Raw genomic sequence first — 25,764 nt, 5'->3', positions numbered from 1 at the left:
TCTGACCCCAAGGATGAGATAAGGGGTATGGTCAGAATGATTTCTTCCCTGTACATCCCTCAGTTATGGTATTTCCTAGTGACTCTAGCCTAGGCTGTTTGAATGGGCCAAAAGCTCAGCTCTGTTCTGGGTAAAAAAGGCATAATTCTTACTGATGTAGTTTCAATCATCTTATCACACTTTCTCCTCCCTTAATTAGATACTACAGAAAGCAGAGTTGGAAGTAGTTACTGGAGGTAGCTTCTACGATGAATGGCATGGCAGATGCTTGAGACATGGTACATTTCTTTAGAGAAGACCACTACATTATTATTACTAGAAATCCATAAGGGGCACTATAGCATACTGGCAATTGGCCAGGCAGTGTTCTCTGTCAGATTCAAGATCAAATCCTATTTCTGCAATTTCTTAAAGCTAGCATCTTGGAAGAATTATTTAACTTCCCTGAGTTTTGTTTCTTTCCAGTTTACTCACCTTTAAGAACCTAATTTTAGTTCATTAAAATTTTACAACATATGTATTATGTGACCATGTTTGCATGCACTAAGCACTCAATAAACGGTTATCATACTAATACATGTTGTATAGCAGTTTACAAAGCATGTATACATGAAACAAATTCACAGGAATGATGGTCCCTAACTTCACTACATGTACTAGATAACCTAGTTGCTTTTATCTCTCTGTCTCCTCTTTAGATCTGTGCTATACAAAGCAAGACATAGTTTTATATTCATATTTCAATCCCAGGGTCCATACCTTTAAATAAATTGATTGTTAGGTATGAGTTTATTTCAACTAAAAATTCCATTATTTTAGCTTTAGTCTAATTAAATATGAGGTCTTAATATGGGGAGTAAGAATAAGGGCAAAGACATTAAAAGATGTAGAATCTGCAGTACCTTTGTAGAGGTAGTTCCTTCTTTAGAGTGAAGACTACAGCTGGAGTGGCATTTAGCTTAAGGTCTTGGTGGTTCATTTTTCGGGCTTATAATTGATCGTTTCTAAGGCATAATTACTGAGTTGGACACTTTCCATACATTTGCTATGGCAGTGACAATGTTTGCAAGTCTTTAAGTTATGTGGTTTCAGGTCAGAATGAAATTCTGTTCTCCGATTTCATTTTGTTTCTTATCTCTAGACAGATTATTTCTATTAAGTGGTATATACTTTCCCTCAGTGGACGTACTTTGAGAAATGTAGATGTTAAATAACTCACTTTTATCCCAGAGACTATGTCATATATTTTAGAATGAAACATCATATATGATGATCAACAGCTTTTTTGTGTCTTTTTCCTAATGGGTAATTAAAGACAGACTTTTAGTAACTTGACATTTTTGAAAACTACCACATTCCTTGGTGAGTCTATTTCACAAACTTCCCAACTAACATGAAGGCATTCAAAAGACCTAGAGAGAATACTGTGGTCCAAAATGAGAGAACCTGATGCATAAAATAAGGTGAAATCTAAACTATATATAAAGACTCATAGCTGCTTGAAAGACATAATATACAAACTATTGCTAGCTGTCAAAAAAAAAAATGATTGTGTTTAAAATGGGTTTATGTGTAGCTCAGGGAAGACCAAGGAAGATTTCTGAAATTATGGTTTAGTCAAATGATGGCAAATAGATTTTCACTTGTCGATGAACCCAATGAAAAATAACTAGGAGTATTTTTTTTTTAAAGACCTTAAAGCTACTTCTCTCTTAATGGAGAAGAGTGCTATGCATCAGCTGCAATGTGTATACAGTAAGTGCAGGAAGGAGAAATGACAACATACAAACTATCAGCTTGCCATTGTGAATCTGGCCAAAGCCCCAGGTTAGTTCTGGAGAGAATGTGAATCCATTTTATTTCTTCGAGAACTTATCTAAATATATTCTGTATGTCCCTTTAGCAAGTCCCAGATAGTTTATCTTAATTTACTTCTTTTTCAGATTAAATCTACGGCAGATATCTGTAACATATCAACTAAATGGGGAATAGATTATAGGTACTTTAAGTTCTTGAGTTGTTATACTTTTTAGGACTTGCTGACAACAGGAACAAACTTGGGCCAGTTTTTATATCTCTCTCTTTGAGGGACCCCTTTCGTGTGAGGTGAAACATACTGCTCTTTGTGCTGTTCGGGCATCTCCAAATGAAACACCAAATGCAAATATTACAAGGCTATTTGTCAGAGTCTCTGTTTTAGGCCCTCACTAGCCTTGAGTTACCATAAAAAAAATATTTTTTTCTTTAGCTTAATTTTCCTCAGGTCATGTTTAACTATAGTTTAAATCAAGAAGGCCCAAAATGGATCTCTTACCTTTCACTGCTCTGCGGTGGCCACTCTGTAAGAGGCTTTCTATCTGTGCATGGTTGCTTCAAGGGAATCTTTCCAAAATCTGCTTCCAAACTTAATGATTTACACTCCAACACAAGGCAAAGCTCTAAAACTCATTTGCTTAGGAGGTTGGATCCCCAAAGCTTGGTGTATTGTGGACCAAAGACTTACATTATCAGGCTCCTGTTATAAAATGTGTGTGCATATAATTAGAGATCAATCAATGTTTGCATTCCTAATTTCCCTCCATTACCTAGAGTAAATCCCCAAATGTGTCCCAAGTCATTCTTTCCTTCCTTTCTTCTCTTGTCCCTTCTTTTATCACTTTTCCTTCCTTTCTTCCTTTATCCCTTCCTTAGTCAGTCGATTCATCAAGGTATGATAAATACTTACCATGTAGTTTAAAATGGTAAATAAAGAATAGACATTACCTTCCCTTGAAGAACTTATTCCCCAGTTGTTGGGAATATTGACTGAATAACATAATGAATTTATAAAACATTGGCAATGAATGTGTATTCTTTTAAAATGATGTGCATGAAGCCTTATTAAGTGGTCTTGAGCATGTTTTCAGGAAGGCCTCTGTGATCCATTCTTGCTTTTTGTCTGATTGTTGTATTTACAGCTAATAATATGAAAAAAATATGAATGCCAGGAAATAAGCACTCTTTCCCCCCATATTTTTAACAGTTTTCTCCCTATTTTATTCTTTTGATTCATCAGGTTAATCACAAAATTGTTATAGTGACCAGCTACAAATAAAGATCTGTTGATGTGCAGCAGACACAATGGACGTAGTAGATGAACTGAAACCTGACTCACAGGAGAAGTTGTTTTAAACACATCCTCCCTCCCTGCCACGTGCATGTTAGCCTCCTGATAATTTTGAAGATGAGCTCAGCTGAATATATTAGACGAAGAGGTTTTTTACCCCCTTTCTTCCAGGATTAGTGTTTGGTTTTAACAAGAACTTCAAAATTAATCCTTATGTGCTGCCTTGTCTTTTTGCTCCACTGAGCTTTTTAAACATAAGTGCCCAGAAGCAGGACATACTCATCTTAGAACACTGGGGGCTCAGCACCTGAAAATCACAGGGTTCTCTTTACCACTCTTAGAATCAAATTGCAGGCCTTTATTTCTTACTCTCAATAGGGAAAACCCTCTCAGCACCCCCAACTCGCCTTGCCTGCCCTGACTGAATCGCCACATCTTGCTTCTTCATCAGCATGACCACGGGCATTGGGTTCAGGTTGTAGCACCTAGTGGTTAACCAGAAAAAGGGTTGACTTGTTCTCATTGCTTGGGGCAAAACAAATAAACAGAAGCCTTCCACAAAAGCAGACCCCAGAGGGGCTACATTGGCTTTTTGTACCAGGAATGCAAAAATCCAATAGAAGTGCTCAGAGAAAAGAATTCGTTCCCATTCTTCACCCTGTAGAAGGCAATAATGATGCTTTTTATTACATAGTCTTGTTTTACAAAGTTCCAGGAAATGAGGAGTGACTTCATCATCACCCTTGCCCAACACACATAAGTTAAAGTAAAAAGAATGTCCAGATAGATACTAATACATACATTACAAATCAGGGAGTACAAAATAATAGGGCCGTTTTGGAAGAGGGGCATTTTTGAAGAATAATTGTCGAATGATAAAATGTCAAATGTCTTTATAATGACTCACATACATGATAAGAAGCTCTCAGCATTTGTCAGGTCACTTCAGTTGCTCTATATTCCATAAGATCTCTAAGGAGAGAAAAGGCAGGAATAAAAATAGAGAGAACTACTATATGTTCCCCTGCTCTCCTCTTTTTCCTCATCTGTAGCAACCCCTTGGAGGTCTCATAGAAGCTGCTGACCTTTTTGTTGATGTCCTGTATGCACTATTGTTCCCACTAATCAGAAAAGGGAGGTTCTTTCAGGATCTCTTAAAGCGGGGCACGTGGCATTTGGTAATATGCAGGAGGAGAGAGGAATTTTGATTTTCCTTTGACTACACTTGGCATCTGGTTCAGCTACCCTCTGCTCTGCAAATCGAGCCACTTACTTGTATCTCATCCCAGGATCTGAAAGCAAGCCAGGCCTTGGGAAGTGAGTGTATGGTAAGCCTTGGCTCAGTAACTTAGTGACTCAGTACTGCTTTGAGCTTAGATACCTGGGCTTCTGGCACCTGGACAACTGACTTGCTCCTTTCTGATTGACTCCTTCAGTAATTAGCCTCTACCTTGTCCCCTCATTACTGTAATGAAATCCTGACTTGAGCCCCCTGTTACCCATTGTCATATAGGAAGTGCCTCCATAATCTCTCCTAGCTTTTAGGAGTGGGTTTCTTTATTCTGAACCCCAATTTCCCCAAGCTTGGATCTTTGACAGCCCTACCCAGAGTTTCCCAACAAGACCCGTTCACCTGCCTAAACTTTAACCAGTTGTGCTCTGCTTCCTTTTTCATTGATGTCTTTTTTTTTTTTTTTTTTTTTTTGGTATGTACTTGAAGAGAATTTCAAGTCATAGAAATTTGCAAAAAATTGTTAAGGTCTGGCACTCCTTTCTTAATGCTAACATGGGATTAGCATTAGACTGTGTCCCTAAATGCCCTTCTCTCAATGAGAGATCTTTCGTCTGGCTTTTAAGTTCATAGAGTCTAATATCGGGAGGCTGATTACAGGCTCTTAATCTCACAGTTCCCCATCAGCTAGGCAGAAATCTAAAAATGCTCCCCAAGATTCTGCACTCTAATTCTGGGAACCTGTGAATAGGATGAGAAATCATTCCTATGATTATGTTATGTTGTATGGCACAGTTGACCTTGAGATGGGGAGATTATCCAGGTACAACTCATCTACTCATTTAGAACCCCTTTCAAAAGCAGAGTTTTCTCCAGTTGGTAGGAGGAAGAAAAGTTAGAGAGATTTAATGCTTTCTTGTTGGTTTGAAGATGAAGGCGCCACACGCCAATGAACACAGGCAACTTTTTGGAGCTGAGAGTACCCCCACCCCATTCCCTGGTTGACAGCCAGCCGGGAAAGGGACACCTAGTTTAACACCAACAAGGAACCGAATTCTGATAATAACTTTAATGAGCTTGGAAACAAATATTTTTTTCTGGGCTTGCAGATAAGAACCCATCTAGATGACACCTAGATTTTGGCCTTGTGAGACCTTGAGTATAGAACCCAGTTACATCTACCTGGATTTCTGACCTACAAAATTAAGAGCTAATAAATGGTTATTTTAAGCTGCTAACTTTGTGGTAATTTGTTACAGCCGCACAGTAAATATACCCATCTTCCTTACTGCCACCCAATCCTTGGTGGCAATAAATGATCAAAAAACAAGAATTTTAAGTCTGAGTAAAATGTTTTATGTACTTGGAGACTTTTAAAACTTTTAGGGGCTTGAGTTTCACTGAAATTTTAAAATTAAAACATACAAGCTCTGATAGTCTCTTATTGACAAATAGCCTTGTGATATTTGCATTTGGTGTTTCATTTGGAGATGCCCGAACAGCACAAAGAGCTGTATGTTTCACCTCACACCAAAGGGGACCCTCGAGGAGAGATATATAAAAACCCGCCCAAGTTTGCTCCTGTTGTCAGCAATAATGAATGTCCATTATTGTCTTATCAAACATTCTAAGTTAAATTCAATAACTTTTAAAAACTAATAGGAGCTTTTACATGCTGAGTAGAAAACAAACCCTGTCTCATAAACACAATGTGCTTCTCTTTGTATCTAATAAGAACTGACAGGAATGAGAGAGAATTAGGCTGTTGGCCTTAGTGAGACTGAAGTATTAAAAAGAAAACATCACAGCCATTTATTTATCAATGTTAGAGATTATTAACACGTTTAGTTTCAATTTGGTTTTACGACAATACATTTTGCTACATCATTTAATACTTGATTCACTTGGATTTATCTTTAGGGAAATTGTGCAGTATTTAGCATAAATTCTGATTTTACTGTATGATAAAATGTGAATGTTTTATGGAAGCACATCCAGTAAAATGGACTTTATTGGATGAGTTCATTTAAGTTTAGCAATAGAGGAAAGGGATGTGTAATCATATAATGTCTTGGTAAGGGTATAAATTTAGATTCTGTTTTAATCTGGGAATGAACGTTAGTATGTTTTTTACAAATGTGAATAACTAACATTGTTTATAGATAGATAGATAGATAGATAGATAAATTTCTCCTGAAAAATTAAACTTGCCTGACTAATGGATATTTAGAGAATATGTTCTGACTAATTGAGTTTTCTATTCAACTGTGATTTTCTATTTTGCCCATGATAATTGAAAATTTTTCTCACGTATACTATTCTACTTTCTTGCCTTAATAAGTGTGCTATGCTGAAAATGAATATATTTTGAGCTGTCACAGGTTCAGTTATTGTTAACTCAAGAGTTAATGTCAACAACTTGAAGTCATTTATATATTAAGATATTTGTTTTTAGAGTAAATTCATATATTACGTATTAATCTGAACTTTTTCACCAGAAATTTTATCACCAGAAATTTTCTCTTAAAGTAGAATGCAGAGTAATAAGGATATGTGTGAAAGTTTCTTTGATTTTGGTTCCAGGTAACTGAGGGGCATGTGTGGGTGTGTGAATCTGTGCATGTATAATTATTACAGTTACAATTTATAAAACTGTAGAAAAACAGAACAAAAAGAAAAATATAAAAATCATGCATAATCTTACCTCACTGTTCATCTCTTGGGATACTTACATTCTTTGATATTTTTTTTTTGTATTCATGAAATAATATTAATAATATATAATTATATTGAATATACTTGTTAACGATATTAAATATTAAACAATATTAATTCTATAAATATGTAATTATCTTAAATATATTATTTAATATAATATTAAATAATAAATATAGAATTCTTATGCTGATACCTAAATTTAAAGACATATTTGAAATGTGGGCCACATATAGGAGAGACGAAGAAATCAGTCTTTAAGAAAGAGAGAGGTGATGGAAAGGGTAGAGTGTTAGAACTTCAAGCATAAATATAGGCTACCTTTTTCTAATGGAAGAGAGAAATGACACAGAGTAATGGGTAATTTAGAAGGTGTTTATATTAGTCTTGGAATGGTGTCAGAGAGGCAAATATACACACATACTCAGACACATGTATATCCCGCCTGGACCTGGGTGGGTGGTAGTAAGGAAACACTGGGTTACTCAGAGTAAACCACAAAGAATTCCATCATTGATGAGTAATTGAGGGTGACTCTCTTCTCAACAATGCACAATCTGTTCGAGTCCTTGACTTTCAAAGAAATCAGTGTTATTGCACATGGAGGAAAATTTTCTAGCATACTGAGGGGTATCTTTTCTTTCCCTGTTGGTTAAATCATGCAATTTTAGAACTGGAACGAAACTTAGAAACATTTTAATACTTCCTTAATGAATAAAGGAGGGTCTTAAAATCCAGGCAGGGAAAGTGACATGCTGAGAATCACTAGACCTTTCTAATAATGGTCAGGAACTCATGTCTCATAATTTCCAGTCCACTGCCTTTCTTAACTGTATGATATCAATTAATAAACATTTATTGGGACAGTTCTACATTCAGGAAGATATTTAAATGTAGTGATCATAAAGAAATTTATTGCAATGATTCTGTCCTCAAGGCATGTATATATATGAATCAATTAGAAAACAAAACTATATTTTATTAAGCTAATAATCATGGGAATTATACCAAGAGCAATAACACATACTAGGAGAAAGAGGGTATTGGGCTAGAGCCATTAGAAAATGTTTTTTTGAAGTAGTATAGGTTTTGGAAGTACATGGAAATGTTTTTCAGGGTTTAGAATGGAATTGCCTTTGGAAATAATTATTGCAATAATTTTTAATTTTCAAAATGCTATGTTTGCTATTGTTTAAATTCCGTTGCTACCTTTGTTTTATTTCACTGTTATTAGAGAATTTAGTCTTTACAAATTATGCTGTAAAGTCTCATTAGGATTTTTTTTGCTGCATTTGACAGATACTTCAAAAATTTACTCTGTGATATATTATTCAAATCTTTATTATTTTTACTTTTCTATAATTTACAATAATTTTCTTAGTTTATTTCTCTGTAAGAACTGTGGTTCTATTAATATTATATTTCTATTAATTTTTGCTTCATTCATCTTAATGCTATGTTATATCTTTTTGGTGGTTTTTACTTACTTCATTAATGTCAAATGGCCTTATTTCACTTAATGACTTTTTTCTTAAATTTATCTTTACCTGAAATTAATTTGTTCATTTTCCTTTTATTTGCCTGCTGATCTTTGCTTAATCCTTTTTTGTCTTTTCAGTTTAAGTGTACTTTTTTCAAAATAGTTCATAGCTTTTTAATATTCTTTGGTTACAGCTTTATTGAAGTGTAATTCATATACCTTAAAATTCACTCATCTATGGTATAAAATTTAATGATTTTTAGTATATTCACAGAGTCATGAAACCATCATCATAATTTTAGAACAATTTTATTACCTCAAAACAAAATCCTGCACCCGTTAGTCATCATCTCCCAATCACCCCATCAGTCTCCCTCAGCCCTGGGCAATCCGTAATCTTCTTTCTGTTTCTATAGATTTGCCTATTCTGGACATTTCTTATAAATGGAGTTGTACAATATGTGACTTTTTGTGTTTGGCTTCTTTCCATTTAGCATAATTTTTCAAGGTTCATATACTTTGTAGCATCTATTAGTACTTTATTTCTTTTATGGTTGACTAATATTCCATTCTATGTATATATTGCATTTCTTTTATCCATTCATTACTTGATGAACATTTGAGTTATTTCAGCTTTTTAGCTATTATGAATAATGCTTCTATAAATATTTGTGTACAAGTTTTTGTGTGGACATGTGTTTTCATTTCTCTTGTGTATATCCCTTGGAGTGGGATTGTTGGGTCAAGTGGTAAATCTATGTTCAATTTTCTGAGAAACTTCCAAACTGTTTTCCAAAGTGGATGCATTATTTTACATCCCCATAGCAGTGGAGGGTTCCAATTTATCAATTTATTCACACCATTGCCAACAATTATTATCTTTTTTTTTTAAAATTACAGCTATCCTAGGAGTGTGAAATCATATCTCATTGTGATTTTGATTTGTATTTTCCTGAAGATTAATGATACTGAACATCTTCTGTGCTTGTTGGCTTGTACTTCTTTATCATCTTTGGGGAAATGTTTATTGGGTTTTGTTTTTTGTACAGTATGAGAACTATTTACATTCATTGACTAAACCAACATTTTTTTTTAGAATTCTATGTTTTATATTTTTTGATATTTTACTATATGAACTTTACTTGTTTTAATCTTTCCAAATGATTTGTGGTTATGAATGGTTACTTTCAATCATTCTGATGGTTCTATTTAAAATTTGTAAAATCTTTTTCTTACACATCTCTGGTTTTTGAAACAAGATGAAAATTCAAAAATACCTCCTTAGTTTTACTCTGGTAAAATGAGGCATTTACTAAATTTTTACTTCCACTTTTCACTCCATTCCAAGATTGTGTATATAGAAGTTTAAATATGAAGGCCAGATTGGTGCTATTAGATTATTGTATAATCATGTTAAAAACACTTATTTTAAAGATTATTTTGCATTCAAGTCACGTTTAGTAAGAATAATTTAGGGAATGATTATTTTTAATTGGTTTTGATGTGTAGTTGAAACATTTTAAATTTAATTTTTTTCTCCTTTATTACACTATTCTTTTTTTTGTTCATCACTTAGTCAGTTGTGTATTGTTGTATAAATATAACTTTTTTCAAGAAAAGCATAAATTGGCATATATGAATACTGGTATAGCTGGAAAAAATTGCTGCTTTCACACATAAATTAGATAGCAATGAAAGTTTAGATTTATAACCTTTTGTTTCAGAGATACATACTTCTGGATATTGTATATTGATGTTTGAGACTGTAAAATAAGGTTAATGATAAAAGCTTTTGGTATGGTATATTTCATTTTTATACTTCCTTTTTCTTTCTATATATTAAGGATATTTTTATTATTTTTATGTTTAATATTTTCCAGAGTATGTTTATATATAATTTCTTTTTTTGTCATTTTGACCCTCTCTCATGACATTTTTTGTTCTCCATTTTTTTTTTACAGTTCCTAAAAGTATTTTTAATTGCATCATTGATTTGTTTTTATGTCAGAATTGCTCTTTTTTTCTTATGGTATTAAGTTTTAAACTACCTTTTTCTATTTCAATTCCATCCCTTTCAATTTTATTAAATTATATTCAACCAATATCTAATAAGCATTATCATATATGTAGGCTGTACTGAAGACAGATGATAGACACAAGCCTTGCTCTCATCGAACTTACAGTATAGTTGAAAAAAACATTAGAGTTGAGGTGCATGCAATGAAAGGGGAAATACATGCTGCTAAATAGGCATGAAATGAGAAATCTTATTTTAACAATGAGATAAGGGAAGGCCTTCCAGAGAAAGTAATAAGTAAGGTGAAACTTAAGGATGGATACTATTAAATAAGTCAGGGTCACAGTGATATTGGCAGTGGTGGTGGTTGTGTTGTGCTAAGGGCCAGAGAGATTACTCAGGCTCTCTGTAAAAAAGCACAATAAAACAAAATCCAGATAAACCATAAAGTAGGAGGCACCGAACTAGAAGTTATCATCTGATTTTGTAAATAAAGTATTTTTGGTTGAAAGTCATGCTCATTGGTTCATATATTGTCTGTGGCTGCTTCCATGTGATGATGGCAGAGTTGAATAGTTGTAGAAGGATCATATCGCCCATGAAGTCTAAAATTTTATCATCTGGCTTTATACAGAAACCATTTGTCAACTCCTGCTAAGGAAGGGACAAAAACCTAGTTTTTAATTTATCTATCTGTCCACATGTCTATTTATCTGTTTATCTGTAATGGTTGTAACACACCAGTGTTGTGAGACAGTGAGCATATTTTGTGGGAAGGTGAATTCATATTATTATCTGTGAACCATGTGTGTGAAGCATGGATAAAATGCCTATTCCTCCCCACCAATATTATTCATGGATTTGTAGTTTATGGGAATTCTCAGATCTCGTCAATAACTAGTCGGCCAGCTTTTGTTTTTTTTCCTTTCTGTATGTTAGTATTTTAGAGAGAAATTTTGAAACCACACAGAAAAATCTACACAGATTTAATTGTAAAACTGAATTATGTATGTCATTTGAGATCTTAATAATAATAATCTATCTTTGTTGGGTTAGGAATTGATGACATGACCTAACTTTCACCTTCTCAGCTGCTCTAATCTAGTTATTGATACCATTATTTCTTCAATTTACAAGTCTTAAAATATTCCAGTTAACCTTGACACTCTCTTCTCATTCTATCCATATTTTCCTTCCTTTCTGCTTGGAACAAAATAGTCCAAGCCCTTAATGCACTGGCATGGGTGTGTTCCTTGTTCTGCTTTTCTCTAGTTTCCCTCCTGTAAATCTATCTATGCATTTTGCCAGGTTAAGATACAAAACACTAAATATCACTGGTGCTCCAATCCCTACTTTATTCAGAAAACTCCCATGCTGCTCCATTGTATACAGCATGTTTTGGCAAACTCTGGCCTATTTGATGCTCTGCCTGCTTTGTATGGCCTATGAGCCAAGAATGATTTTTACATATTTAATGGATGGAAAAAAATCAAAAGAATAATACCATTGTCTGATGTGTGAAAATTATGTGAAATTCAAATTTTGGTATTCATAAACATAATTTCGTTGGGACACAGACACACTCATTCATATTCTCTATGGTTGTTTTTACCCACAAGTAAATTTCTATTAATTTCAACTGTAGTTCAGTAAGAGCTACCCATAACCCATAGCCATGACTCATGGCAGGGTCAATGCAAATATTAATTTGCAGATGTTTATAATTTGGGAAAAATACTCCCAAAACTTGAAAGTCAGGTCTTGAAGAGATATTTGTACACCCATGTTCTTAGCAGTATTATTCACGATAACTAAAACATAGAAATAACCCAAATCTTCAACAGGATGAATGGATAAGCACAATGTAGTATATACATTAGAGAAGAAGTAAATTTGACATGTGCTACAACATGGATGAACCTTTAGGATATTATGCTAAATGAAATAAACCAGTCATAAAAAGACAAATACTGTATGATTCCACTTATATGAGATACTCAGAGTAGTCAAATCATAAAGGTAGAAAGTAGAGTGCGCCAGGGTGTGTGTGTGTGGGGGGGTTATGGGGAGTTATTATTTAGTCGGTATAGAGTTTTGGTTTTACAAGATGAGAAGTATCATGGAAATGGAACATTATGAATGTATTTAATACCATTGAATTGTACACTTAAAAATGGTTAAGTGGTGAATTTTATGTTATGCGTATTTTACCAAAATAACAAAAAAAATTAAGGGGTGAGGAAAGAGTCTTCAGAAGGTATCCATTCACTTAGTGCTGTTGGGGAACATAATAAAAACAATGGAAAAACGTTATACCCGCTAGCTCTTTTCCTTTTTATTCCACTAAAGTTTAAATATCACTGGATTTTAGAATTTCTTAAAAAATACAGTTATATGTTATAAAAGTTATAAAATATAGAAATGAACTAACAATAATTAAATGGTATAATGATTAGATGATGTAACTTCAATAGGATGGATGATGATTATTATTTTATTAGTTGCAGGTACATAAAACAGCATAATGATTAGACATTTACACCCCTCACAAAGTGACAACACCCACAAGTCTCAAGTCTACCACCCCTCTGACAGCATACATAGCTATTACAATACCATTGACTTTATTCCTTATGTCGTACTTTACATCCTCTCTCTCTCTCTCTCTCTCTCTCTCTCTCTCTCTCTCTCTCTGTCCATGTATATGTGTATATATGTATATATGTATATGTATATAAAATTATACTTGACATTCAATATTATTCTATGTCAGTTTCCGGTGTACAGAGCAGTGGTCAGGCATCTACACAATCTATGAAATGATCCCTCCAATAAATCCGGCACCCACCTGACACCCTACATAATCTTTACAACATGATTGATTATAATCTCCATACTGTATTTCATGTCCCTGTGACTATTTTATGACTACCAATTTGTACTTTCTAATCCCTTCACCTTTTCATTTATCCCCCAACCCCCTTCCCATCTAACAACCATCAGTTTGTTCTCTGTATCTATGAGTCTATTTGTGTTTTGTTTGTTTGTTTATTCTGTTGTTTATATTTGACAGATAAGTGAGGTCATATGGTATTTGTCTTTCTCAATCTGACTTATTTCACTTAGCATAATATCCACTAGGTCCATCCATGTTGTTGCAAATGGTAGGATTTCATTGCTTCTTTTATGGCAGAGTAATACTCCATTCTATAAATGTACTACAATTTCTTTATCCAGTCATCTATTGATGGGCATTTCAGTTGTTGAAAATTGTGAAAACTGATAAACATAGAAAAATATTTTTATATAATGCCAAGAGGAAATATAATTATTATGGGCATTGTGATTGTAATAATGTAAAAAAATATACAACATGCAAAAATGAAATTGTAGTTAGGCAAATTATGTGTCATTGATAACAGTTTTTCATTTATTCTTGCTATATTTTCTCTTACATTGAAAATAAGTAAAAACAACCCCCTAAGAAGCTAAACTGCCTATAGTCTCAGGAAGGCTCTGCTTACCACATTCGTGATTCAACCTGTTGAAGGTTTGTGCACACAATCTACTAGTCCTCTAATGCTGCTATACACGCCATCTCATTCTTTCTGCCTAATTGCTCCTTCTATCAGACCTTTGCTTTTGAACAAAGTCATTTGCTGGTTTCTTCATCACCATTCCCATTTTAGGTCATCTTGGAGAAACCCAAGGCTCTATTTCGTTTATTGTGTCAAATTGTCCATCTCACTCTGTTCATTACCCACCCACTGTGTATTGCAAGACGATGACAAAAACTACATAAAAAAATATTATATTAGAAAGTCTTTAAGTTGCATTAAAAAATCCAATGATAAGAACAAATTCTAAATTTGCTTTGGATTACACTTTTCACAGCAATAACAAAATTGGCTAAGTCTGAACAATAATAACAAATGTTTCTCTTACTCAGATGAACCCTGTGTGGCATTTTCATTGCACGTAAAAGCAATTGCTTTCTCCTTGCACTCAAGATTGACTCATCATTATTGTTTAGTTCCTAATGAACACTGATAAAATATTCAGCGGTGCCTGAGATTTTTATCTTTTTCTTAAAGGAGTTTTGAAATGATGCTCTTGAGTGTATGACTAAAGGTATCCTATAATAAAAGCACATAAAAATGGGTCAACAAAATGAAAGTGTCAATAAAAATAGTCTCTATGATGACTTCTAAAGGATGCTTCCTGCTGACCTGGCTTTTATTTCTTCTTTAAATATTAATTGTTGATTTGCTGGTTTGAAAACTTAGCTTTCAGTACCAATAGGTCTGTAACTACAGATTTCTGATTTTTTTTTTATTTGAAAGAGAAAACTGGACTCTACTACTCCCACGAGGAGTGTTGGGTTTGTGTGCTACTTCCACCTGCATGTAATATGGTATTAGTACACTTGCTGAGTCTCCATGTCTCGTTTTAATACATCATTGTGCTAGAGAAGTTGGTAAGGAAATTCGCCCATGAAAAATAGCAGAGCAATAAAAAGGAAAAAATAAAGAGCAAAGGCAGCACTTTCCATTCTGAATGTATTTTTTCTTAATCCTATCTCAACTCCTCACACATCCCAAGGAGATAGTTCAATATAATGGGAATTATAAAGTTTCGTGTGTAACCATTTTTGGCCCTGCAATTTAAAAATGACATAATTCTCAGGGAGATTTTTCATCTATAAAACTGAGGATAATATCTGTCTTGCAAGGATTTTGTGAGAATTAATTTCGGTAATGTTTACAAAACAGGTACCAGCCATTAGAGCATGTCATTTTCTTAATTGTGTTCATAAAATCACTGGCTTCACCTTTAGTTTTTCTACCCTTATATATTTCTAACTACTCACTTATATATTTGTTTGTTTTTATGTTGCCAAAGGACATGCTTCTTTGAAAGTTGCTTTAAATACTTTTGGGAAAAGTTGGAGTGTGCCTGTTATTAATTTATTGCTTCTCAGCACCAAACCCACACTTTTTTGTCCTACTTTGTGCTAGTGGAGCTGGACTCAACAACCAATATTTGTTCTTTGCCAGTGGCTCAATGGTAGGCTCTGCCAGCATGGAGCACAGAGGGAGGTTGTGAGGCTGAAGGAAGAAGGAAGAGATTTGTTCCTCCTCGGCTTTTACTTTAAACATGGTGGTGAGTGGCTCCGTTTGTGGAGGGCAGTGCAAGTTTCACTACATAGGTGGGTAAGAAGTCCTTACCACAGCCCTGAAATCCCCTTAGAGGTCTGAATGTCACTCTCATAGTCTCTATGTTTCCTGTTGTTTACTTTTTTCTCAGCTCCTATGGGAGGCAGCTGCTCCCTGAAATTGGTATTTCTGTTCACCGTAGATTTCTCTTCTACCCCATCAGTTGTTGACCACATTTTACCATAATTCACCACCATACTTAGCAGTTCTTTATTCACTGTTCAAATCACTGGTGTGGCTTCTCTGTCCTGACCAGACCCCGAGGGATACACAGAAAATAACTATGGCTGACAGTATTGAATAGATTCAAAATGACTTTTTTGTTTAATAAATTTTAATAAATTTAATAAAATTTTACTGTTGACTATAAAAATTAGTAAGACCAAGTCCCTCCTCTCAGGGAACTCACAGGATAGTCAATTTGTTTTATATTATAGAATCATGTTGTGGAAAGAATGTTTGAGATCAGTTTGTTTATTTTTCCATCTTCTTTCCAACTTGCTCCTAAAGCAACTATGGTATATCACCTTTCAGTCTGGGCTTCAACATTTTCATGGCAGACAGCTGTATTTTTGCCTTCACAGATTATTATCCTGTTCTTTCTTATATTAAAATAAAACAAACTGCCTATAATTTCCTTTATTGAAACAAATTCTACCTTCTGGTATTGACCAATAAATATTTACTGGGCGCCTTCTAAGTGCCAAACACTGTTCTAGATCTTAGAGATGCATTTGTGATGAAAACCTAGGTTCTTGGCCCTCACTGAATATGTGTAGAGGCAAAGAAGAAATAAGTCAACAAAGAAGATAATGTGGAGAAGTAAGGAAATAAACCAGGTGGTGCATAGAAAGAGGGAGATGGAATGCTCCTTTAGAGCAAATGGTCATCAGGGTCCTCTCTAAAGAGCATCATCGGGAGTGGGTTGGCATGTCAGAGATCTAGTGGAAGCCAGTGTATCTGTACAAAAGTAGGCACGAAAGCAGGTGGTATAAGATGAAGGTAAAATGGTGACAGGGTTGGAACTTTTTTAGGGTTAGTACAATGGGAAATCCCATGAGGGTTTTAAGCAGGGAGTGCCATCGTTTGCTATGAAAAACACGTCATTTTTCCCATGAATATTTTGTTTCTGGTTATTTCCCCTGCACCATTTCCCCTATTCTTCCCTATTCTCCCAACCCAGCGTTATCCCTTTTCATGTTGAAAATTCTCAGCTCTTTCAATAGTCTTAGCTCTCTTGCATGCCAGTGGTTCCCTGGCCCCTATTATCATGACCATACTGAGGACCTGTACTATTTACTTGTCTAGATCCCAGAATTAAACACTTTATTTTGCATTGTAAACGTGATTTAATCAATGTAGATAAAGGGCAGCCGTCTGCTGATTTGGGTAATAGGTGGGTATTAGATGATTGTTAACATTTTTTAGAAGCAAACTGCTATGTTTTTTACTTTTACTGAGCCACTGCTTAGTTAATTTGAAATATGGTGAAGCCAGATTGTTTTCATCTTACTTTTCATTCTTGTAGAATTGAGTTCTTGAATCGGAATACAAAAATTGGCATATTTTCAGTTTTAACTGTTGTCTTGTTGGTATTATCAAGTTTTTTGTATCCTAATTATCTCTTTCTTTGGCAGCATCTAGGTATGTATAAATTGCCTTCCATAACTTTCCACAATAAAAATCAGATGTGAATGATTATGAAATCTCTGAGTGAACTTTAGAAATTAGCACTAGAATTCTGGCAGTGTCAAAGAGACTTGTGCAATTTCAGTTTCCAAGAATTCCTTAACATTATTTCATACTTCTCCATATCGGGCACTCTAGACAAAAGAAGAAAGGGAGAACAGAAGGAAAGGAGGAAGAGGGAGGGAAGGAGGGAAGAAGGGATGAAAAGGAGGGCAGAAAGTCCCTTGATTTGGTGGTAAAATGCATAAACAATTCTTTTGTTGACTTTAATTTATGGCAACATCCATGTAGAACTGAGGAATAGATTTGAAGTCTATGAGAAATATTTCCTATCTATGCTGAGAAAAAGAGTTATGTTTGCATTAGAAGACATCTAAAACCTAGGATAAATGAGTGTTGTGGAAAAACAGCTCTCAAAAATTATAATACACATAAGACCCAGCTTATTCAAAACAATAGTATAAAGCCTACCTACTGTAGCAAAAAGTGAAAAAAATCTGGGATGCCACACTGACTGTAGCTGTGTGGAACTTGGATTTTTCTTACATCTTAGGGATGCGGTGATCCTTACCAGAGACTATGTGTACATTTGTGACTAACATGTAGTAACACGTAGAATACTGCTTTGACTTTCATTAGAATTTTTTTCTGTTATGCTTGGTTATAACCTAATCAGAGAAAATAAAATGGTTACTTTGAAGAACTTCTGTTTCCTGTTTGAAAGAATAGTTCTTTGTTTTTGCCAAAGTACCCAGACAAGGAAACAACTATTACTGTAATGTCACACTGTCTTTGAAAGGTAAAGATATGAATACTTTCAAAATGCAAAAGTGAGACCAAGGAGGCCAGTGGGGTTTAAAGTGGAAGGAGTGTTGTAGAGCTGGCTAAGTGTCTACATGACAAACACTCTCCCCTTAATACTTACCACCAAGACGTAAGTTTGCTTGGGACAGCAGTGTGCCCAGAATAGGAAAAACTAGCTTTATAGCTGCCTTGCACTATGGGTAGTCATGTGACTCTGCTGTAATCAGTGAGATGGAAACAGAAGTCAATTGAGGTGGAATTCCAGAAATGCAAATGCTTTCCTGTTTTAAAGATTTTAAAAAGACAAGGTTAGCTGTCTTTTTGAGCAAGTTCTTTTTGTGCCTTTGCCTTTTCTTTCTTAGAATGGGAATTTGAGAGTGAAGCACCTTCTTGTAACCATGGGTCAACAAGTGGGAAGCGAAATCCACATAATAAGGATGGTGCAGCATACAGGGAGGTGGAGTGGGCATAACTCGCAAAATGGATCTGCTGAACAGTCTGGGGCCACTACCTCTGGGCTTCCTGTCTGTGAGCAAAAGTAAAGCATATTGTAATAGGGGTTTCTTTACATGTAGATAAATGCAGTCCCGACTGGTTGAAACAAATGACCACAAAAATGAATACATTTGACTTGATGTTTTACAGGAAATGTGTTTTATGAAGTCAGCAATGTTAGGTTATACTGAGTCAGGTCAATGTCTTAGATGGCTTATTTGATCATGTGAACAAAGCTTTCAAATAAATGTCATAAGGAAAATGTCTAATTTCTATGTCTAGGTGTTCCTCACAGTAGGCCAAAAATGTTGGCTGAATTTAACTCTCTTTTTATTGAATATCACATTTTATAATGAGTGAAAAATAAAGGTGCAGATATTGTGACTTTTCTTTTAGCTTTGTACGCTAGCATAAGTAGAGAGAGATAGAGAGATAGAGAGAGAGAGACAGAGACAGAGAGAGACAGAGACAGAGAGAGACAGAGAGAGAGAGAGAGACAGAGAGACAGAGAGAGATACCCACAGTAGGCATTTCCTATAAACAAATACCCTGAAATAAAATGTCACATCTTTGTTTTTTCCAAGTCCTTCAATTGCAAGTAGGATTATGGGCTTTTGGCTGTTTGCCTATGTTTTAGTGCAAATTACCTGTAAGATGGGGGCCCTTAATCATAATGGATTCAGCCTGCCCTGCTATACAGTGCTGACAACTCATGTCTTATTAATGAGTATTTCAAGCATCCATTTCTGTATATCTTGTCTTGTATGACAGGGAAACATACCAATAAATCTTTCTCCTCCATTCATCACAGGTTTTGACATCACTAGTCGTGAGGAAAGACAAAGCAGCATGGAGCTTAAGGAGATGTCACTGCCACCTCGTAACTTACATCGCAGAAAGTCTCTTGTCTTGAAATCACAGGTAACTGTCTTACCATTGTTAAACAGCAATACTGATTTTTTGAAATTACCAGTGTGGCCAACATCAATTAATTCTATATTCAGCATGTGTCGAACCGATCCATGTTTCATAAGGTTGACTACAGGAGCAAATGGTTTAGACACTGTTCTGTATTAAAAATCTTTCATCATCAGTGATAGAATATTAAGTTTCTATAAACCTTTGAAATTCTATAGAACATTTTAAAACAGTTTCAATTTATTATTTTTATTGAGATTACTAGCAATGTTTTTGATTCTTAGCAAGATGAATATCTATAATATCCATGGATGTTTCTTTCTGGTACAATAGTAGTTTGTTGATGATTGTTGAAAATTATTATTTTGCTAAGCCAGAATCTCGAGGAATCAATTTGTCTTTTTTTTCGTCATTCTTCCCACCCACTCTTTAAAAAACTCTCTTTCTCTCTTTTTTCTCTCTGTCCCCCTCCTCAGAGAATTTTGAATTTTTCAGTTTCATTCTATCCTTATCACTTAAACTCTATTTCAAGCCACCGCCATCATTCTCTAACTTAACATTAGTAGCTTTCTAATCGATATCCTTGTCTTGGTTCTTGATAGTTCTGCATTTTTTCCCACACTCTTTACATGCTAATCTTGTTTTTTAATTAATAGACATTTTTAGAACTGTTTTAAATTTACAGAACAAATTAGCAGATGTAGAATTTTCACCCCCCCCCCCCAAATAGTTTTCTCAATTATGAACATCTGGCATTAGTGTGGTACAATTGTTACAATTAATGAACTGATATTGGAACGTTATCATTAACTGAAGTCAATAGTTTACATTAAGTTTCACTCTTTGTGTTATACAGTTCTACAGGTTTTTATAAATGCATAATGTCATGTTTTCATCATTACAGTTTTATACAGAATGGTTTTACTGCCCTAAGAAGTACCCAGTGCTTTCTTTACCTATTCATCCCCTATCCCCTCCCTGAGCTTCTGGCAACCACACATCTTTTTGTTGTCTCTATAGTTCTGCCTTTTCTAGAATATCATATAGTTGGAATCAGATAGTATGTTGCCTTTTCAGACTGATTATATCTCAGCTTTTATTGGGCCTCAGTTCCTGGGCTATGACCTTTAGAAGGATTTTGTAGTCTTTTTTTTTTTTTTTTTTCCACCTTTCCAGACAGGAAGTCTAGCATGAGCTGAAATTGGACAACTTTGCTTCTGCCAGGTCAGGTAAGGCTCTTTTATAATCGTTTTCCCTGGACGACATATTTCTATTATGGAGAACTTCTGAATATATTTTAAAATTGTATCTTTTGCCCTCCCTTTCCCCTTGCCTGAAACAGGAGGGGGTTTTGCTCAGATCTTCACTTTGAAGACCTGCTGGGGTTCCTGGAGTTAAAACCCACAAAAATGGAAATACCCCACAAAGACTGAGCCCTCAGAATTTTTTTTTAATTTTAAAAGCATTTGATGAATTAAGAAACATATTTGTAACATGTGTAATATATGAATTAATAGGTAAAGAGCACTACAAAAAAAAAAGCCAAAGCCAACAATTTCAATGAAAATCAGCACAAAGGACATTACTAAGAAAGTCATCAAAAAAGATGTATCACTGAATATATTTTAGAAGTTCACTCTTGCAAACATTTTTTTTTTTAATGGTAAGAACACAACACGAGATCTATCCTCTTAACAGAGTTTTAATTGTGCAATACAGTATTGCTAACTGTAGGTACATGATGTACAGTAAATCTCTAGGATCTATTTATCTTACATAACTAAAGCTTAATACCCGTGAATTAGCAATGCCTCGTTTTCCTCTGCCCCTGGAGGCAGGAACTGATAGGAACACTTCAGTGGTAATTTTGATGAATTGCTGGAGTTTGAGAGTGGACTAGCTTGAGAGTTAAAGATTTCAGAAGATACTCCTGGAAGCTCTAACTTTCAAGCTAGTCCATACTGAGTGTTCGGCAATTGATCAAAATTGCCATTTAAGCGGGCCTATCAGTTACTGTCTCCAGGGCTTCTGCTCCTGGGTAGTTCATCTTGGCTGTGATTCTCTGTATTCTCCTGTCTCCCCAGATTTTGGGGTAGTGGTTTGTACTGTGACATCAATTCTCTGAAGGATCTCAGAAAAGTCATTGATTTTCAGTTTGTTCAGTTTTTTTCTCTTTTTGAGGTTGGCAGTGATGACTTCCCAGTTGTTTTATGTTGGGAATTAAAGGGGAAGTACTAATTTTTTAGTCTAATAATTTTTTAATAATAGCTTTATTGAGATAGAATTCACATACCATACAATCTGCCCGTTTGTAGTATACAATCTAATGGTTTTTCATATGTATTTACAGATATGTGCCACCATCACTGCAATGAATTTTAGAACATTTTTATCATCTCCAAAAGAAAACCCATAACTTTACCTATCACCACACTATCACTATCCCCAAACCTTAATGACTAGTAATAATCTACTTTCTGTCTTTGTAGTTTTGTTTATTCTGGATATTTTATACAAATGAAATTATATATGTGGTGTTTAGTGATAGTCTTCATTTACTTAATGTTTTCAAGATTGATCCATGTCATAACATATACAGTACTTCATTCTTTTTTGGGTAATAAAATAATAATATACAAAATTATGAATCATATTCCATTGTACGGATATGCCACATTTTGTTTATTAATTCATCAGTTGATAGGCATTTGAATTATCACCATCTTCTGGCTACTATGAATAACACTTCTATAAACATTGTACAAGTTTTTGTGTTGTCGTATATTTTAATTTCTCTTAAGTATGTACCTGGCGGTGTAATTTCTTGGTCATATAGTAACTCTATATATAACCTTTTGAAGAACTATCAGAGTGTTCGCTTAAATGGCTATACCATTTTTCATATCTACCATCCATCTATGAATCTCTCCACATCCTCACCAATACTTGTTATTATCTGACTTTTTAAATTATAGTCATCTTAATAGGTGTGAAGTGGTATCTCATTGTGCTTTTTATTTGCATTTCCCTCATTGTTAATGATGTTGAGCATCCTTTCATGTTTGTATTGACCATTTGTGTATTTTCTTTGGAGAAATTGTCTATTTAGATCCTTGCCCATTTGTTTTACTTTTTAAAATTGAATATATTTCAGATATTGTGTAAATTTAAGGTGTACGTGTTAATTTGACACATTTATATATTGTAATTTGATTGCCGTTGTAGCGATATTTAACACCTCTGTCACATTACATAATTATCCTTTTTTTAGTGGTTGTGATAATTATTAGTCTCTTAGCATGTTTGATGATTGTAGTATAACATTATTATCTATAGTCATTATACTGTGCATTAACTGTCTAGGGCGAGTTTACTGCTTGTTGCAAGTTTGTACCCTTAAACAATAGCAATCTTATTCACCGTCTCCATCACTTGTAACCACCATTTTACTCTTTGTTTATGAGTTTGACTCTTAGATTCTAAATATAAGTGATATCATATAGTACTTGTATTTCTCTTTACCCATTTTAATTGGGTTATTTGTCTTTTTGTTATTAAGTTATAATATTTTTTATATAGTTTAGGTAAAATTTCATTATAAGAGGTATGATTTCTAAATATTTTCACCCATTCTGTGGGTTCTTATCATTTTTTGGATTATTACATTACAATAGCATAAAGAAAAATAAAATAGGAATAATTTTAGCAAAATAAGTGCAAAACATATATTCTGAGAACTGTGAAACAGTATTGAAAAATTGAATGTAAAAGCATCACATATTCAAGGATTGGGCTTCTTAATATTGTTGAGATGGCAACACGTCCCAAGCTGACTTATAGATTCTACACAATTCCTAACAGAATCCCAGCTGGCTTTTTATAGAAATTGGCAAGTTGATTTTAAAATTCATCCAGAATTCTAAGAGATACAGAATAGCCAAAACAATCTTGAAAAAGAACAAAGTTGGAGGATATACACTTCATGATTTCAAAACTTACTATAATGAAACAGTATCACGGCCTTGTGATATTAGCATAAGGATACACATGTAGGTCAGTGAAACAGAATTAATAGTCCAAAATAAACCCATGTGTCTGTGGTCAGCCTGTTATTGGCAAGGGTGTCAAGCAATTCAATGGGCAAAGAATAGTCTTTTCAACAAATGGTGCTGGGATAATTGGATAGCAACATGTAAAAGAATGAAATTGGAGCCTCACTTCATGCCACATATAAAAATTAACTCAAAATGGATCAAAGATCTAAATGTAAGCGATAAAACTATAGAACTCCTAGAAGAAAACAGGGGTAATCTTCATGATGTTGGATTTGAAAATAGATTCTTAGATATGACATGAAACTCACAAGCAATAAAAGAAAAAAATAGATAAATTGATCTTAATCAAAAGTCCCAATATTTTAAAAAATAATATTTGATAAACTTCCCCTCTAGCTTAATATTTTTTCAATTGATCCCTATTGCCTTGAGATTATAGCCCCAACTTTTAAGCATATCATATAAACTTTTTAATTTAAAAATGCCATTTAATGAATTAAACATATTTTAACATAAAATAATATCTATCTACATATTTGTTTATATATTGATATCTTTATCTAGCATGTGTATGTAGCTGTATGGGCATGTTTTAAATTGTGATAAACTTATATACTCACATATGAAATTATTTATTACTTATAAGTTTACTTATACTGTATTCAACCAAAAAGTTCATGCGGTCTCCAAATTACGTAAATAAATATAATAGCTGCATAATCATTTTTTTCTCACAGGCTGGCATTATCCTGCTTACTTCATTGATCAGACATTAGTTTTCTAAACAGAATTTTTTGAGAGCTATGTTTCATACTTTATATTCCACTTTTATAAAATCCCCAACCCAGGAAAGATTTATTGTTTGCCACGGGGAGCTCAAACACAGAGAAAAACTGTGAACATACTCCTGGGATTATCACTGAAGTAAGCATGCAGAATCTGCAAACCTATCCCACTTTAAGCTAACCCCTAATAGAGGAAAGCAATAACAACATGACAGAATGGCAAGGAGGCGATGGTTATCTGAGATTTGACAATGGTTTTGTCATACTATTATGTACCTATAAATTAAGGCTATTTTCTTTATTCACATTTTTATTTTTATTTTTTTATTTTTTAATTAAAGTTTATTGGGGTGACAAGTGTTAGTAAAGTTACATTGGTTTCAGGTATACAATTAAAGAATTACGATATTCCCAGCATTGTAATTATCACTGAGTATAAAAAAATACACATTGTCTTCTCTCTGAGAGCTTACAGTCTAGTAGAAAGAAACACAAGAAAATAAGCAACTATAGTAGAATTTTATAAGTAACACAGTAAACAAGAAGCAGATGCTTTGAGAAATATCAAGGGGCATCTACTTGAATTATAAGGGGAGTGAGGAAATGTGTGCTGATGGAACATGCATCCAAGGTAACATCTCAACTGGTTAAGATTTGACAGGCAAAGAAGAGGGGAGGTTGGTGTTTGGGGAGTGGTGCTAAGAGAAACCACCCAGATCTTCCTTGTAGGATTTAGTCTTCAGATGTCAGGGCTGTCTGGACATTTCCCTTGGCAATTTGTCCTTGCCTAAGATCAAGCTCTGTATGCCCAAGGGCAACCTGCCTTCACTGACTGGTCTCTGTAAGAACATAAAGGCCTAGCCCACTCCCTATAACAGGTGACAACTCTGAAGAGCCTTTTTAGCTTCAGATCTCCTTATGGGTCAGCTGAGACCTTTGTTGAGACTACATCACAATCCAACTTTGTAATTTGCTGAATTCTATTTCTCTATCACTTTCCATTCCACAGCTCTTGATCCTAAGAGAAATCCGTAAGAAATTCTCTATACTCTAATCTATATCTCACAAATTTGCTACCTGGGGAATCCAAACTTTATCAGTTGGTATCAGGAGTGGTATGAGAAGACAGATGCTAAGATGAGATGCAGCAGCTATATCACCTATAAGTGGACTAGCAATGATGACTTCATCATTCAATGGAATTTGAATATATTCCATTAATATATGAACATTAATAACTCTGGCACAAAGTA

Source organism: Rhinolophus sinicus, linkage group LG04 (assembly GCF_036562045.2).
Source record: "Rhinolophus sinicus isolate RSC01 linkage group LG04, ASM3656204v1, whole genome shotgun sequence".
Classification (NCBI taxonomy): Eukaryota; Metazoa; Chordata; class Mammalia; order Chiroptera; family Rhinolophidae; genus Rhinolophus; species Rhinolophus sinicus.
Note: the sequence above shows the minus strand (reverse complement) of the source record.